Source organism: Netta rufina (genome assembly GCF_964035555.1).
Source record: "Netta rufina genome assembly, chromosome: Z".
NCBI lineage: Eukaryota > Metazoa > Chordata > Aves > Anseriformes > Anatidae > Netta > Netta rufina.
In genome coordinates, this window is record NC_140126.1 from 36,039,205 (window position 1) to 36,052,537 (window position 13,333).

The 13,333-nt window shown below is 43.7% G+C and overlaps 1 protein-coding gene across 1 annotated transcript in view; it reads left to right on the forward strand.

Annotated features, from left to right (window-relative positions):
• The first annotated feature begins 956 nt into the window (after window positions 1–956).
• The window catches only part of APBA1 (amyloid beta precursor protein binding family A member 1), an 85,359-nt gene continuing 72,982 nt past the window's right edge, over window positions 957–13,333 (forward strand). The window contains exon 1 of the mRNA XM_084305518.1: window positions 957–1,011. The gene's annotated coding sequence lies outside the window, so the exon portion shown is untranslated. The remainder of the gene's footprint in view (window positions 1,012–13,333) is intronic.

A 13,333-nucleotide genomic window follows, 5' to 3' on the forward strand; every position in this document is an offset into this window, starting at 1 on the left:
GGAAAGGGTAGCAGTTGTCTAAACAGCAGAAGTCACACTTTTTTATTTCTTTAACAATGCGTATTTTCGTACTCTCCTCTTCAAAGTTCGCACTGGTGGAGTACTGCAGCGTTTTGACTAGGACATGGAAGCAGAGTTGTGCCTGCCGAGTGGCTGATGTGCGCCACAGGCCCCATGCTACTACCGAGAGCCTGCGAGTTTCTTTGGGGCATGTTTTTGGAAGGCAGCGGAGGGGACTAAATCCCAAAGTAACGCCACGCTGTCACGGTGACTACGATAGTGACTATGACACCACGTACGTGCCGCAGCTACTAAAGGCAGCGTGCACCGGGGTACGCCTCAGCACATCACAGCTGCTCATCGCATTCTCTGGGAAGAGGCAAATTTGCAGTGCTACCAAAACGCACCGATTTAGGACGGAAACACTCTAATTCTGCGTTAGTGGTTAGGCACCTTAAGATGTCTCCCCTCCTTTTTTTTTTTTTTAATGGACAACTTTGATTAGGTATCAGTGCGGCTGCAGCTAAAGCTGCGTGCTCCTTCGGTCGGTGCACTGGTCACCGGGGGCACCTTGCTTTGAGCACCACGGGAGCCCAGCCGCTCCCGTGAGGATTTTGGGGAGCAGCACGGAGGCAGACCGGCCACCACAGCTGCCCTGCGCTGCACGGAGCGGAGACCACAATCCCTGCGGAGGGACGAGCCGCAGGTACCGCCAGCCGTGCCCGCGGGGCGACGACACCCAGGGGCTGGGCACCCGGGGGCCGCCATCTCCGGCCCCGCAGCCGCCTCCCCCCCTGGCCCCGGCCCCGGCCCCGGCCCCGGCCCCGGCCCGTCATGGCGGCCGGGCCGGGGGCGGCGGCGGGCGCTCTGACGCGGAGGGCGGCGCGGAGCCGGGCGGCGGGAGGGGCCGTGCCGGGCCGGGCCGTGCCGGGCGGTGCTGGCGGCGGCCGGGGGAAGATGGTGGCGGCTCCGGAGGCGGCGGCGGCGGCGGCGGCGGCGGCGGGAGGAGAGGTGCGGGGCGGCGGCGGGGAGGCGAAGGGGGCAGCGCTCCGGGGGTGCAGCTCGGGGACGGGGGGAGCCCCACGGAGCGGCCTCGGCTTTCACCGGCTGCCGGTGCCCGGTGGGGCCCGGCCGCGGGAGGGGGAGGCTGGGGCAGGGCTGGGCAGGGCAGGGCAGGGCACGGGGACCGGCGGTGCTGCACCGGGGATGGGGGGGGGATAGAGAAATCCGCCTCCCCGCGGGGCTGGGGGGTGGCCTGGGCTGCAGAAACCGCAGCATCTCCGTTTATTTGTTTATTTTATCTATAGATTTGTATAGATATGTATAGATATGTATTTTTTTTTGGGGGGGGGGGGGGGTGCTGTCGGCAACGGAGGTGGCGGCACCTGCCTTGGAGCCAGCCGGCGGTGACAAAGAGAGAGTGTGTGTGTGTGTGAGTGCGTGAGTGCGTGAGTGTGTTCCCCAGGTGTTAACATCCCGGTGGGGTGAAGGGATTAAAAAAAAAAAAAAAAAAGACAAAAAATGACCAAAAAAAATATTAAAAAAAAAAAAAAAAAAAAAAGAATAAATCGAGGTGCGTCTGTGCTTCTTGCTTGGGCGGCGGGGAGGGGAAGGAGAGCAGCGCTGGGGGGAGAGGAGCTGGTGGCCGTGCCTCTGCGCAGATTTGTGCTGGGAAATTGTGAGTCTCTGCTGAAACAGCGAGGGAGAGCCTGGCTTGCAACGCAAATGGTGCTGCGGGGCTGCCTCCCTCCCGGCAGGGCAGGCCGGCCTCTCCGATGCTCGCAGACGGGCCCTGGGGTTGCGAGATGCGAGGGTGCTGGGGAGGTGGGTTGGTGCCTGCAGGTGCTTCGGTGAGTCGGGGGAGAGCCACCAGATCTACACAGTGTAACTCTGCCCAGCTCCTTCAGATGAAGTAATGTTCACAATTACTTGGCTTAATAACATACACATCATTATATGAATACCCATACTTTGAAGCATCCCTTCGTGGTAAGCTAGCGGTTCTGTACATCTGGGCAACGCTAAAAATGCATTCCCTTTTTTTTTTTTTTTTTTTTTTTTGTGTGTTAAAGGCTGTCTGCATGCGTTCACACAATAGGAAGTAATGCTTCCGAAGGTGCTCTGCGATGCTGGATGTGGTGGTGTGACGGATGCCAGGGTGGAGATCTTGGTATCGTCCGATGTACCTTTGTGCATGTGGGGCAGGGAGAGTGGGTGTGGGTTTTTGGAAATAAGGCTGAACATTCTCTTTGCTGTATGCAGTTATCGAGGATCCGTAGTGCTTTCGGATCAGGGACTGCTAATTTCGAGGCTAATGTTTGATTTCTCTGATAAACAACACCGATCAGAAGCAAGCGATCAGATGCAGATGGACTTTAACTGAGCAAGGAACTGGATTCTGACTTCTCCTATATCATTTTAAGCCACAGCCGTATACGATGTTTGCATTCTTAAGCTTAAAAAGCCTGCAGTGTGAGAATTATGTCCGTCATTAAAACACAGGTAACTTTCACTTTTTATAAACAATGCCTATGAATCTGCAGCTGCATGAAAGACAAGTAGGTGTGAAGAAATGGAAGGAAGCTCTTCTTCATCTTCTTTCTTTGTGTTTTTCATAGGTCAATAAGGATAGTCACTTGCTGTGTTTTAGTTGTTTGGCTTGAGGGTGTCTCAGTGTGCAGTAGTGTTTATGGCAAACAAAATCAGGAGAATGGAGTAGTAAATCTACCCGGGCAGGTACACCCTAGGTTGGTTTGGGGGTTTTACTGCATCTTCAAAGTAAGTTCAGGGTTAGTATCCAAAGCTAATGATCGCTTAAAAAAAAATACCAATAAACTTTGGAGTCATCAAGTAAACAAAATAAAGGAAAATCAAACTAAGAGCTCAAACATTCAATGTGCGTCTGTTTGCCTAGACACTTCAAGATTAGGTTCATAATTTTTTCCCTCAGCACACAATTTGATGGCTGTTGATTGTAGCAGTTCTGGGTTTACGCTAGGTTATGAATTAGAAGAATCAGACCTTTTCCACTAAAAATGAAAAAGAAATAGAGGCAGTTCAGATAGTTTAATTCACATTGTCCATAGGCTATGCAACTTGATTAATTGAGGCTTAACTTTGAACAATATCCTATTACTGGCGGTTTAAGTCAATCATCAATGTTCTGGTAATGCATTTTTAGATATGTTTTTCTCATTTTACAGAAGATGAAGATTCCTACTTAATGAGAGGTCTAGCAGGCGGCCCTCTGCTCATTATTTCTAATAGATTATGTGTAATACATATTGCATAGGGTTAAAGGTTTCTGAAAAACAGATTGATTGGTTTTGCTTCATCGTATTGACTGGTTTGATAAGCCAGCTGCTCAGAGCACTGTGATAGTATTTTTCTGTTTCCAATGCATGACACTGTGTTTTTCTAAAAAAAAAAAAAAAAAAAAAAAAAAAAAAATCTGTATGTTTCTTGTTTTACTGAAGGGGCATATGGAAACATTTTTTTTTTTGCTGCTTTCACATCTGCAAGTGTAAAGTGGTACCTGTCCTAATTCTGAACAACGCTTCCTATACATATAGGAAGTGAAATGAGGAGCAGAGGACTTAGTTCAGGGCACCGCAGTGCTGTAGGGTGAGACCAGACCTTTCCTGTTGGAGATGGTCCATCCTGGCATCAGGGCGATATCAGGACATCGGAGGAAATAGGAGTCAAATTTCCAAGGAGACAGTAGGGAGATGCCATTGGGAAAGTGGTGTGCAGCTCTGTTATGTCCATCTAGTCCATTTTGTCTTCACAGGACTATGTCTACATAGTCATGTCCTGTGTACTGTATGCTACAGGCTACTTCCTATGCTTTGTTCAGGCTAATTTCAGACATTACTGCAAGAATATTCTGTCTAACAAGACTGTATAAAGAATCGCTTGTTGATAAGCAGTGGGGTTTTGTACATCATAAAAGAAACTAGTGAAAGAAATGGATTACAAGTATGTAAAGCAATAAAAAGTCTAGGTGAGGTACGCCGTAGTAGGAGCTTCTGTTTTTCCTGTCATCCAGCAAAAGGACAAGATGATCTGAGAAATTTAGACAATGAGTTCAGAATCATTAAAAAAAGAAAAGGGATGTTCTAAATTCTTTTTAGATGAAACAGATAATCCAAGAATATATGACAGTAGGGGGGAAGGGCTCATGTCTATGAAATCTTGCTCAAAAGCCAGCAGTTATATATATATTTTTTATGAGGAATTCAATAAAAATTAAGCTCTGTAAGTTTAAGAAGACCACCTTATCATACACATAAAGAGTATTTAAGAGTTAGGAGTGAGGGACATCATCAGAAATCTGTTGGCTAATGTGACAGATTAGAGCACGTCCCTGGAATGTTTGGCGGAATCCCTTTAATGGTAGTTTCTTTTACAGACTTACTAAACTTTTCTGAACCTCTGTGTCCATGATTTTTAAGCATCAAGAGCATCCGTACTGATTTTGATATTTAAACTTTCAATTGTAAAAGGTAAGCACAGATCAGGAAAACATCAGGGCAGCAGAGCCATGGACTTGGCCATCTGATACCAAGATCGACTGAGCAATTACCCTGCTTTTTACCAATTCATTCGCTGTTACTTTATTTTTTTCCATGCTAGTGATGTATGCAAGGGGAAGAACCACTTTTATGTATATGTGATAGCGGTGCTGGGTTGATACCTAGGAGATGAAGTTTGAGTACCCTGAATTGATCTGGATAAATCATTTTCTTTCTTTGCAGTTATTTTCATTTTTGCACGTAGGAGAGAAGGTTTCTGATCGTTCCGCTTTTGGTGGTCATTCAGAACTTTTGTTCCAACAAAAAACATTTTGCTCACAGAGCAGTGGATATTGGGGTGAGCAGGAATTTAGGGACTGGATAATAAAAACTGTTTTTAAATGAGGCAGAAGAAAAAAAAATCAGGACATAATGGAAAATTGAAAGCATGAACATGATTTTGCTTTGTAACATGCTTAGGTTTTATTTACCATTTTTTGTTTAATTCATTCTGATATGAGAGCTGCTATTCTTGACGATAGTTTTACTGTTACTGTGCATTCGTATAATGCATATTCTGATGGGATTTTGATCATGTTTGGGTGCTTCTGTAGTCTTAAATATAACTCATAGACCAAATAAATATAAATAAGAAACGTATTTTCCAAGAATAAACTGACAGTAATATCTAAAAAAACATCCGGACACTGGTACAGGAGGAAGCGGAGGTTAGAAGTTCTTGTTCTAGGTCTTCCCTAGGCTGATATAAAAACAAGGTTTTAGGTAACAGGCTTTAAATCCAGAGTTTTGGGAGGGCAGGTGCTGCCTCCGCTCCTGGAGGGGCAAGTTGGCCCGTTCTGCGGGACGTGCGTGGGGAGCTGTGGGGTTTTTATTTTCTCTTAACAGCTTTCTCACACCAGCTCTTTTATGATCCCAGGAATAATTTAAGTTGGAAAGGATCCCCGAACGCCATCTGATCTACACCCTGCTCAAACTGGGTGACTGAGGCAGAAGTTGTGCATGCGATGCATATACCCGGCTTGGCTCCCTCACCTCCCAAATTACGAAACCGAGGTACCGCTTCTCAGGGGTCTCCAAAAAGTGATGCTGTGTGCACGGTTCTGCTCGCAGCCCAGGCAGCAGGAGGCAGGGCTGGTGGAGGCTGGCCTCCCTCTGCCCCGTGGTGGTCTGGCAGCTTGCAGTGCTGGGAACAATGGTCAGCTTCCCACGGGCTCTGCCGGGCAGGTCCCTCATACCGTGGTCACTCCATCCAGCCTGAAACGCAGCTATATCATCTTAACCAGTGACCTGGCAGTTGTCTGCTTTTTTTTTTTTTAATTGGATTTTTAAGACAATAAAAAGAGAGAAAAGGAACCCCCAGAAATACAGAAATTGTTTTTGTGTCAGATTACGTTGCAGCAGTTTCACAATTTGATCGCTGTTTTTAAAAAACTAAAGGTTTACTAAGCAGCTTTCCTCCTGATTGCATGTTGTGCGGTTACCTTTTAGCTGATGAAGAAAATCTCCCCTAATAATTTTGTGGTGACCTGGCAGAAATGCAGATGTTCTGTGTTAAATAAAAGATGTTATGTGAAGCCAGTCCGGAGCTCTGTAACTTCGGTACATTTCAGTGGGCATTTTAAATACCCTTTCCATGTGCTTTATTTGTATTTTTGATATCCTCAGCTGTAGTGCCTTTTGTCTGGGAGTGATAAATAGGGGTGAGCTCAGGGTTCTGCTCTCGCTCAAGAATTATCTGGCCTTGCTGATAAATGATTAATGTAATCCACTTACTGGATTGCCATGACATCATTCAGATTTTGGCATGCTTAATTTTATTTCATAACAACATAACAATGAGCAAATCCCAAAGTCCTTGAAAGCTTCTTCCTGCAGGAACACGCTCCCACGGCGAGGGCAGCGGGAGAGGTAACGGAGCTGCTGTGCTCCTAGCAGTGACCTGGGCATCGCTGGAGGGGGCTGCTCTGCCCTTAGCACTCATGTTTCTGCCTGAATTTTAACACCTGGACTTCCTAGCGTTCAGCCTTCTTGCCGATGACAATTAGTCTGATCGATTCAGCCCTGTTTCAAAGTCTTGCAGGAGCCATGCAGTTTTCTCCCGCTGCGTTTCGAGTGCGGCACCTGTTGGGCCGTGATGGTTTTGGCATCAGCAGTTTCACTTGTAGGTGAAGTTGACACGTGAGTCCACTCTTCTGTCTTTACTCACCGGGAGGGTACACTCTGTTAATGAGCTTAACGCACGCTCGGATGTCTTTTTATTTCTTCATTTAAGAAAACTGTAAAGACTGAATGACTGAATTTCAAGTTAGGCCAAGCTGGTTCTGAACGTAAATTTAGATGTAATTAAGGCTACAGAAAACACATCTGTGTTTCAGCAGTTACACACATTTAACAGTTTGGTGTACAATTCATCAAAACATGTTCTGGATACACTTCCAACTACTCTATTAAAAAGAACTATTATTTCTAGTTAGATGCTGATCTCATTATTTCTGGTCAATGGTTCGCAGCCATTGACCTATCTCAGTATCTTGAATATAAAATTTATGTCTCATGGAAGTCTAAATAAGTAAGCTACAAAGCAGGATAATTAAAAAAATATTGTGATGTATATTGGCTGCATGTATCACTGCTTACATTAGATCAAAAAGTCTCAGAAATGTGTGAGGTTACTCTGTGGTTTACCCCAGTAGCATGGAACATCACCTCGTGTCCTCTGGTGCATTGGTTATGAAGCCCTCAGGGATCTAGTCGTTAGTTGTCCTTTACCAGCAAATTCCAAAATGTTTCTTAGATGAGATCAGCGTAGCCACTGGTAGGATGAATTATCCCCTGGTAGTCCATACAAGAATTTTGAACTGAATGGCAACGTGGAATTACAGTTGAATTAAAACTATATACTAAAAGCAAAACCATAGCTTTTATGCAGTTAGTATAGTAAATTTTCAAATAAGTAATAGGTTCTTTACTTCAAAAATGTTACCTTTTGGTGATTTCTCAGAAATTAAAATTCCAGTGGAGAGTGTATTTCTGTGTGGAACACAGGCAGTTTTGGGATCTGGCATTTTTTGTATGCAGATTTGTGTTCTGTTGAACATAGTTTTTCTTCAGCATCTCTAACTATGAAGATAATGACTTCTGAGGTAAAGGCACAAAGATTATATACATGTATATAGATATTTTTTTCCGGCATGTAACTAGGTTGAAACCAAAGCAGGTCAAACTCAATTTTGATCGTCAGCGATCTGCATATTTGTCTCTTAATTGGCATTTTTTAAACATCAGTCTCCACAGTCTCCATGGTGCAGGTTTATAAGCATTCAGTAGGTACCCTCCAGGTTACGGAATAGCATAAACACTATTAAAGTAAGACTTCCTTTTTTTAGTAAAAAGAAAATGCTTGAAAAAGGAAGACTTTTTTCAGCTTCCTGCCCAAGAGCCATGACATTGTAGAAAAAGTTATTTGGGGGCCACTAGACATTCAAAACACTTAAGGATTTGTACTGGTTTTGTGGCTTGGTGGTTTTTTGTTTTGTTTTATTTTGAAGGTGTCTTACACCTGAAATCAGGGGGCTAAATTACAAGGATAATGTAATGTAACTGGATAATTCATTTTTTTTTTTGTGTGTGTTACAAGGAAGATGAAGATATTTTTTGTTAAGATACCTTCAAAGTCAGTCTGAAGGTTTACTAGTCATATGAACAGCAAAGAGATATTGGCAATACACCGAAAAAAAAATTACTCTTTTTAAAATAATACTCTGTCACTGTTATTAAGGGTTAGAGTATTTAAAAAATCAGACAGACACCCCTGAAAGATTGGCCTCTTCCAACTAGATGCATGTAAGCTGTCACTTTACTTATCCCACTTGTTGAAGTCTTTACCTCTCTCAGATGCTTAACACAAGTCCTGCTGCGCTATGGCCTTCTGCAATACCTAGCACTGTTATTAAGGTGTAAGAGCAGACAAGCCACAGCTTTTCTGTGTTGGGTTTTTAGCTGTGATAGGGTGCTGAGCAGTGGGCATATCTGATGATCCAGATAAAACTCACAGTTTTAATGGTTCTGAGTAAGGATCCAACAAAGCCTGCAAAGCCTTTGTGTGGATATCATTGGTCTTTACCAGGCGTCTGTGAGGGACAATGGCAGAAAGAGAAGACATTTGTAAATATGTCATCGGATTTCCAAGTCAGTATGAAGTAGTACACTGTAATTGTCATTATTCGTATGTAGTTTGAACAGCATGAAGGACTTGTTTGAAACACTAATGGGTTTTAGGACGGGGACTCTGCTTGTAGAGAAGAGGATGAATATAAAACAGAGATTTATGGCTGCAGTTTCACTAGAAGCCAGTGGGGAGGCCACTTGCTGGTGTCCCCAAATAGGGAGACACATGTTGTGTCTTGGAAGCTGGGTCAGACAGTGTGGTCTGTCTCGAGGCAGTATTTTAAAGGTGAGGTGGAAAGTAGAGCAGCATGAGGATAAGGGAAAGAACATGGGGAAGGGAGGAGTCTAGTTAATTTTATTTTTTCTGTAGGAGGAGAAATTGGGATGCTGAAAGTGCAGAGAAGTACCAGTAGCCACCTGTTCAGTCAGTCCGAGGGAAGTGTGTGTTAGGTTGGTGGCAGGGAAGAGATTATTTAGAAAAAATCAAACTTCTCTGAAACTTTCAGTTGTGCGTGATTCTGTCTTCACTGGGGTAAAACTAAGCCTTTCCAAAGCCTTGCAAATACTGCAGCAGTACAGCTTTGTAAATGGTTTCGGGACCAACACCAGATTTTACCATTAGTTTTGACTGAAGTAATTGGAGTAGTGATTATGCTCAGGTAAGTAAGTAATTATCGGCACAGGATTTTCAATGTTGGCACCTGTCATTGCTCTTTAAAAATTACATCCTATTTGGAGGGGAGGAACGAGGAAGGGAAGTGACTTTGTGTAAGTGCAACATCCATCTGGTGTGTTTTGATGACACAGCATGTCAGTGAGTTGAGTTATCTCATATTTGCTGTGACGTTTGCCAGTGCTAAATACATAATGAGGACTTGGCATACAGTATAAAAGGGACCTGCTATTTTACGTGAATTTTATATATTCAGACTTACATTATTTCTGAAGCCTGTTCATTCTTTTGCTCATTTATTAACTGAATCCTTTGAAGTCAGCCTAAGATCCCATGCCCTCAGCCCTTTAAGAACAAAATTTTTAAAGTATGAACTTTCTTTTACTGAGAGGGAAAATTCCCCTAAAGATCTCCACCATGATTTTATTGTAAAAAGAGTAAGTCTGCCATCTGAAGCCCCGTCTAAAGGGAAAAAGGATGGATTGCACATTAATGGTTGAGGATGGAAATCTGGAACCCATTTTTGCTGAGGAGAGACTAAAACCTGTGAAGTTTTGTCATCCTCTTCTGTTGCTGAAGAGCAGCTGAAGGTATTGCTTTCCCCACAGGCAGCGGTTTCTGAATTCTCTTTTAATTACTCCCAGATCTGTTCTTGTAGGTGTTCCTATCTTACCAGGCACGGACCCGGAGAACTGATGAAGTTTTTGACACTGTCACTTGTGAGGAAGCATTTGAGTGCCAGGAGCAAAAATGGAGTGAAAAAAACACTGATTTCAGCCTGCTTTTTATGAGATGTCGGTGGTATTGTTGCAAGTTTTTGCATCTGGGGACTCAGGGTGGTAGCAGTGCTTCTGTTTGCATTTCTAGAATTATCTTTATGATCGTCATTCTTTCAGTCTCAGCCCCAGATACCTGAGAGGAAACCTTCTGCTGTGGTAGTTACTTTTTTTTTCCTTTTCCAAAGTGAAGTATGTGAAAATTGAATTTCTCCTGGCAAGAGCTAATAGCATTGTCATCCTTCTGGTTCATCTCCACGTGTCGCACGCTTGTGACAAAGTCTGGAAGGTAATCTCACATACGCCAGATGTAGAATTAAATGTGTATCTGTTGTTGTTTTGCTGTGGGTACCGTGTATTTTAAATGTGTTTGGGTTGTATGTGGTGAGGATTTTTAATCCTCTTCTTTTTTTTTTTTTTTTTTCTCGTCCCTCCCATCAGACTCTGGCTTTTAAGTTACGTCGTTGTTATGTCCACTTGTTCCTTTTTGTCCTGAGGAGGCTAAATCTTCTCCTAAATGGAGCCCTGTTCACAAGTGCCCTGTGTGTGTGGCACATTCCCCAAGCAGGAGGTGATGGGATAGCGGGTTTTACCTCAGAGGGAGTGGCTGTGGAGGACACATGGGAAGAATCGAGTGGGCTCCTGTCTCCGGGTCTGCATTTCATCTAGAAACATCTGCTTCATAAAACATATAACTTTATCTCTTGGAAACTGCGGGAGAACCACGGACTGGGCTGATGGGAAGACCTGAGAGCTTAGAAGTTGGCAGGCGCTCCCTCGTTGTGCCCGGAGCTGTGCCACAGCCCTCAGTTCGGAGCCAGCGGCCTGGTGCCTGAGTAGATCTTTGGCTCCTCACGGTAACGACTCGGCAGCGCCTGGCTGCTCTTCTGCTGGCTTCGGTGCTCCACAACAGGGGAGAGTCTTCCCGTTCTCTGAGCCCAGCTTTCCGCACTTTTGTATTTGGATTTTTTTTTTAATAATGTTTAATGTATTGGGATGATGTCTGTTCGTGCTTGCGTGTGGCAGGAGTAAGATGGTGTTTGCTGCTGCCCTGCCACGCTGACAGAGATGCTCGGTGACTGGCAGAGATGAACCATTAAGGTTTTTGGCTATAAATGAACCTGTAAACTTCTGATCTCAGCCTCAGTTGTGTGCTTCTTATGGTATGGGTTGCCTGTCTTGAAACAAACACCACAAGGATGTTCCAGGGGTAGGGATTATTCTTAGTACTTTGAGCAGACTGAAATCTTATTTCCCTTTTGTTAATTAAGGGGAAGGATCTTGGTGAAAAGCCTGCAGCCCCCTGACAGAAGCAGCAGGAAACAAAACTGTGCATGATAATGAGGGCTTAACTGAGAGCGATGGGATGAGAAACAGGAAGAAAAAACCAGGCGTTGGAAAAATCAGCTTAACTCTGGGGTCTACCAGACTGTGAAACAGCCTCTCAGGGAGCCAGGGAAGGTGTACGCCTTTGGAGAAATCAATCCTCCGTGGTACGTGGACCTCGAAAATATGGTAGGGAGTGGTCCTTAATTTGAATAATCTCTTTCTGAGGGATTTTGACCCGACTTTGCATTTCATGATCAGGGATGACTTCATCCTTGAAAACGATGTAAACAGATCCTCCCCTCCCCTCCCCTTAAATTTGTATTGTTTGTTTCTCATCAAATGTAATTTTCTGATACTGTTTTTTACATGAGCACAGCCATGTGGTGATGGAGTAAATTATTTTCCATTTTAGCTAAGCTGTTGAAACAGCATTCCTTGTCTTTTTCTGTCGCCAGCTGCATTAGCTTGATATTTAAAGTTTGATTGTGAAAAAGGTTAGGAATATTGTGAAAAAGGTTAGGAATATACATTAGTACATTTCGATAAGTTGGCATCACTTGTCTAGCGGGTGGTCATAGCAGAATTGCATATGGTCATGCTTTGTATTTATTTATTTATTTATTTATTTATTGACCTTTGCAGGTCAGAGGAATGTGTCTAAATAGCGCGCCCTGTACCAATGATGTGACTTTGATGTGACTCTGAACACGACCACAATTTGTGCGACTTGCCTTTCCCCTTTGAAAACATACAGGGACAGTGAAATCTGTAGAAAAGTCGACCTAAATTGTCAGGATCAGATAGAAGCACAGTGAGTGGCACAGAGCAATATGGGCTGGGTAAAAAGGGATTAAGGGAAAAAATGGGAACACTGTACAAGTACCCTCACTGTACTAATAATATACAGGGTGGGAGGGGGGTTAGTTAAGTTTTTTTGAAGTGGTAAAACAAGGAAGTTGAAGGTTGTTGTATCATAGTAAACATGACAAGAAATTGTAATGGTAATGCAGGATTAATGGAAACACTGCTAGGTATTCTGACTGGAAATGATTTATAGGATTCAGAAGTTAATGTAGATCAACAAAAGATGCTTTACAGGCCCCGTGGGTCTGTGATGTAACCATCTCCCTTCGGGGAAAACATCGTTCCTAGCTGAGTTTCTTTTGTTGCCACAGCTGGCTATGACAATAATGTGATGTGCGTTTGTATGTAACTTTTTTCTTTTTATTCTGAAAAGGCAGAGTAATTTTTATGATTGCAAAGTGTCTTTAGCTATTTCAGCTGCTTTGGTCCTCTCTCTCTGTGCCCCTGTAGGTGGTTCAAAGGATGCCATTCTAGCTCCGAGGATTCTCATTGTCTCGTATCACTGAGTCATATTCTCTATGCTTTTAAAATCCTTCATTGTGCCAAATGCTCTTTATTAATTGAAGAGTGATTATCATTACTTCTGTAGACTACTGAATTCTCTTTAATGATCCTGAATTTCATGGTATTCTGTCTAATGTACCCCACTTACACATTTTACCCATCACCATAATACCTTCAGCGTGTGAAGTGGGCAGTGGAGCCTCTTGAGCAATCAATCACAACCTGTGCTTGCACAGGATCAAAAGACCATAATGAGGCATCAAGCCTGACTCTGCTGAATGATCATGCCTGCAAATGGTGTGACTGCGCCTGTAGGACTGGTGTTGTGGCTTCAGTGATACTCAGAATTGAGAAAATTATTGTACATCATCTCATTGAATTGACTAATTTCCTGGATGTACTAAAAATGGAACAGTTTATTTTTTCCTTGCAAGTATTTAATAATTTAACAGATTTTAAATACTGTTTCTCCTTCCTTTCCTCCC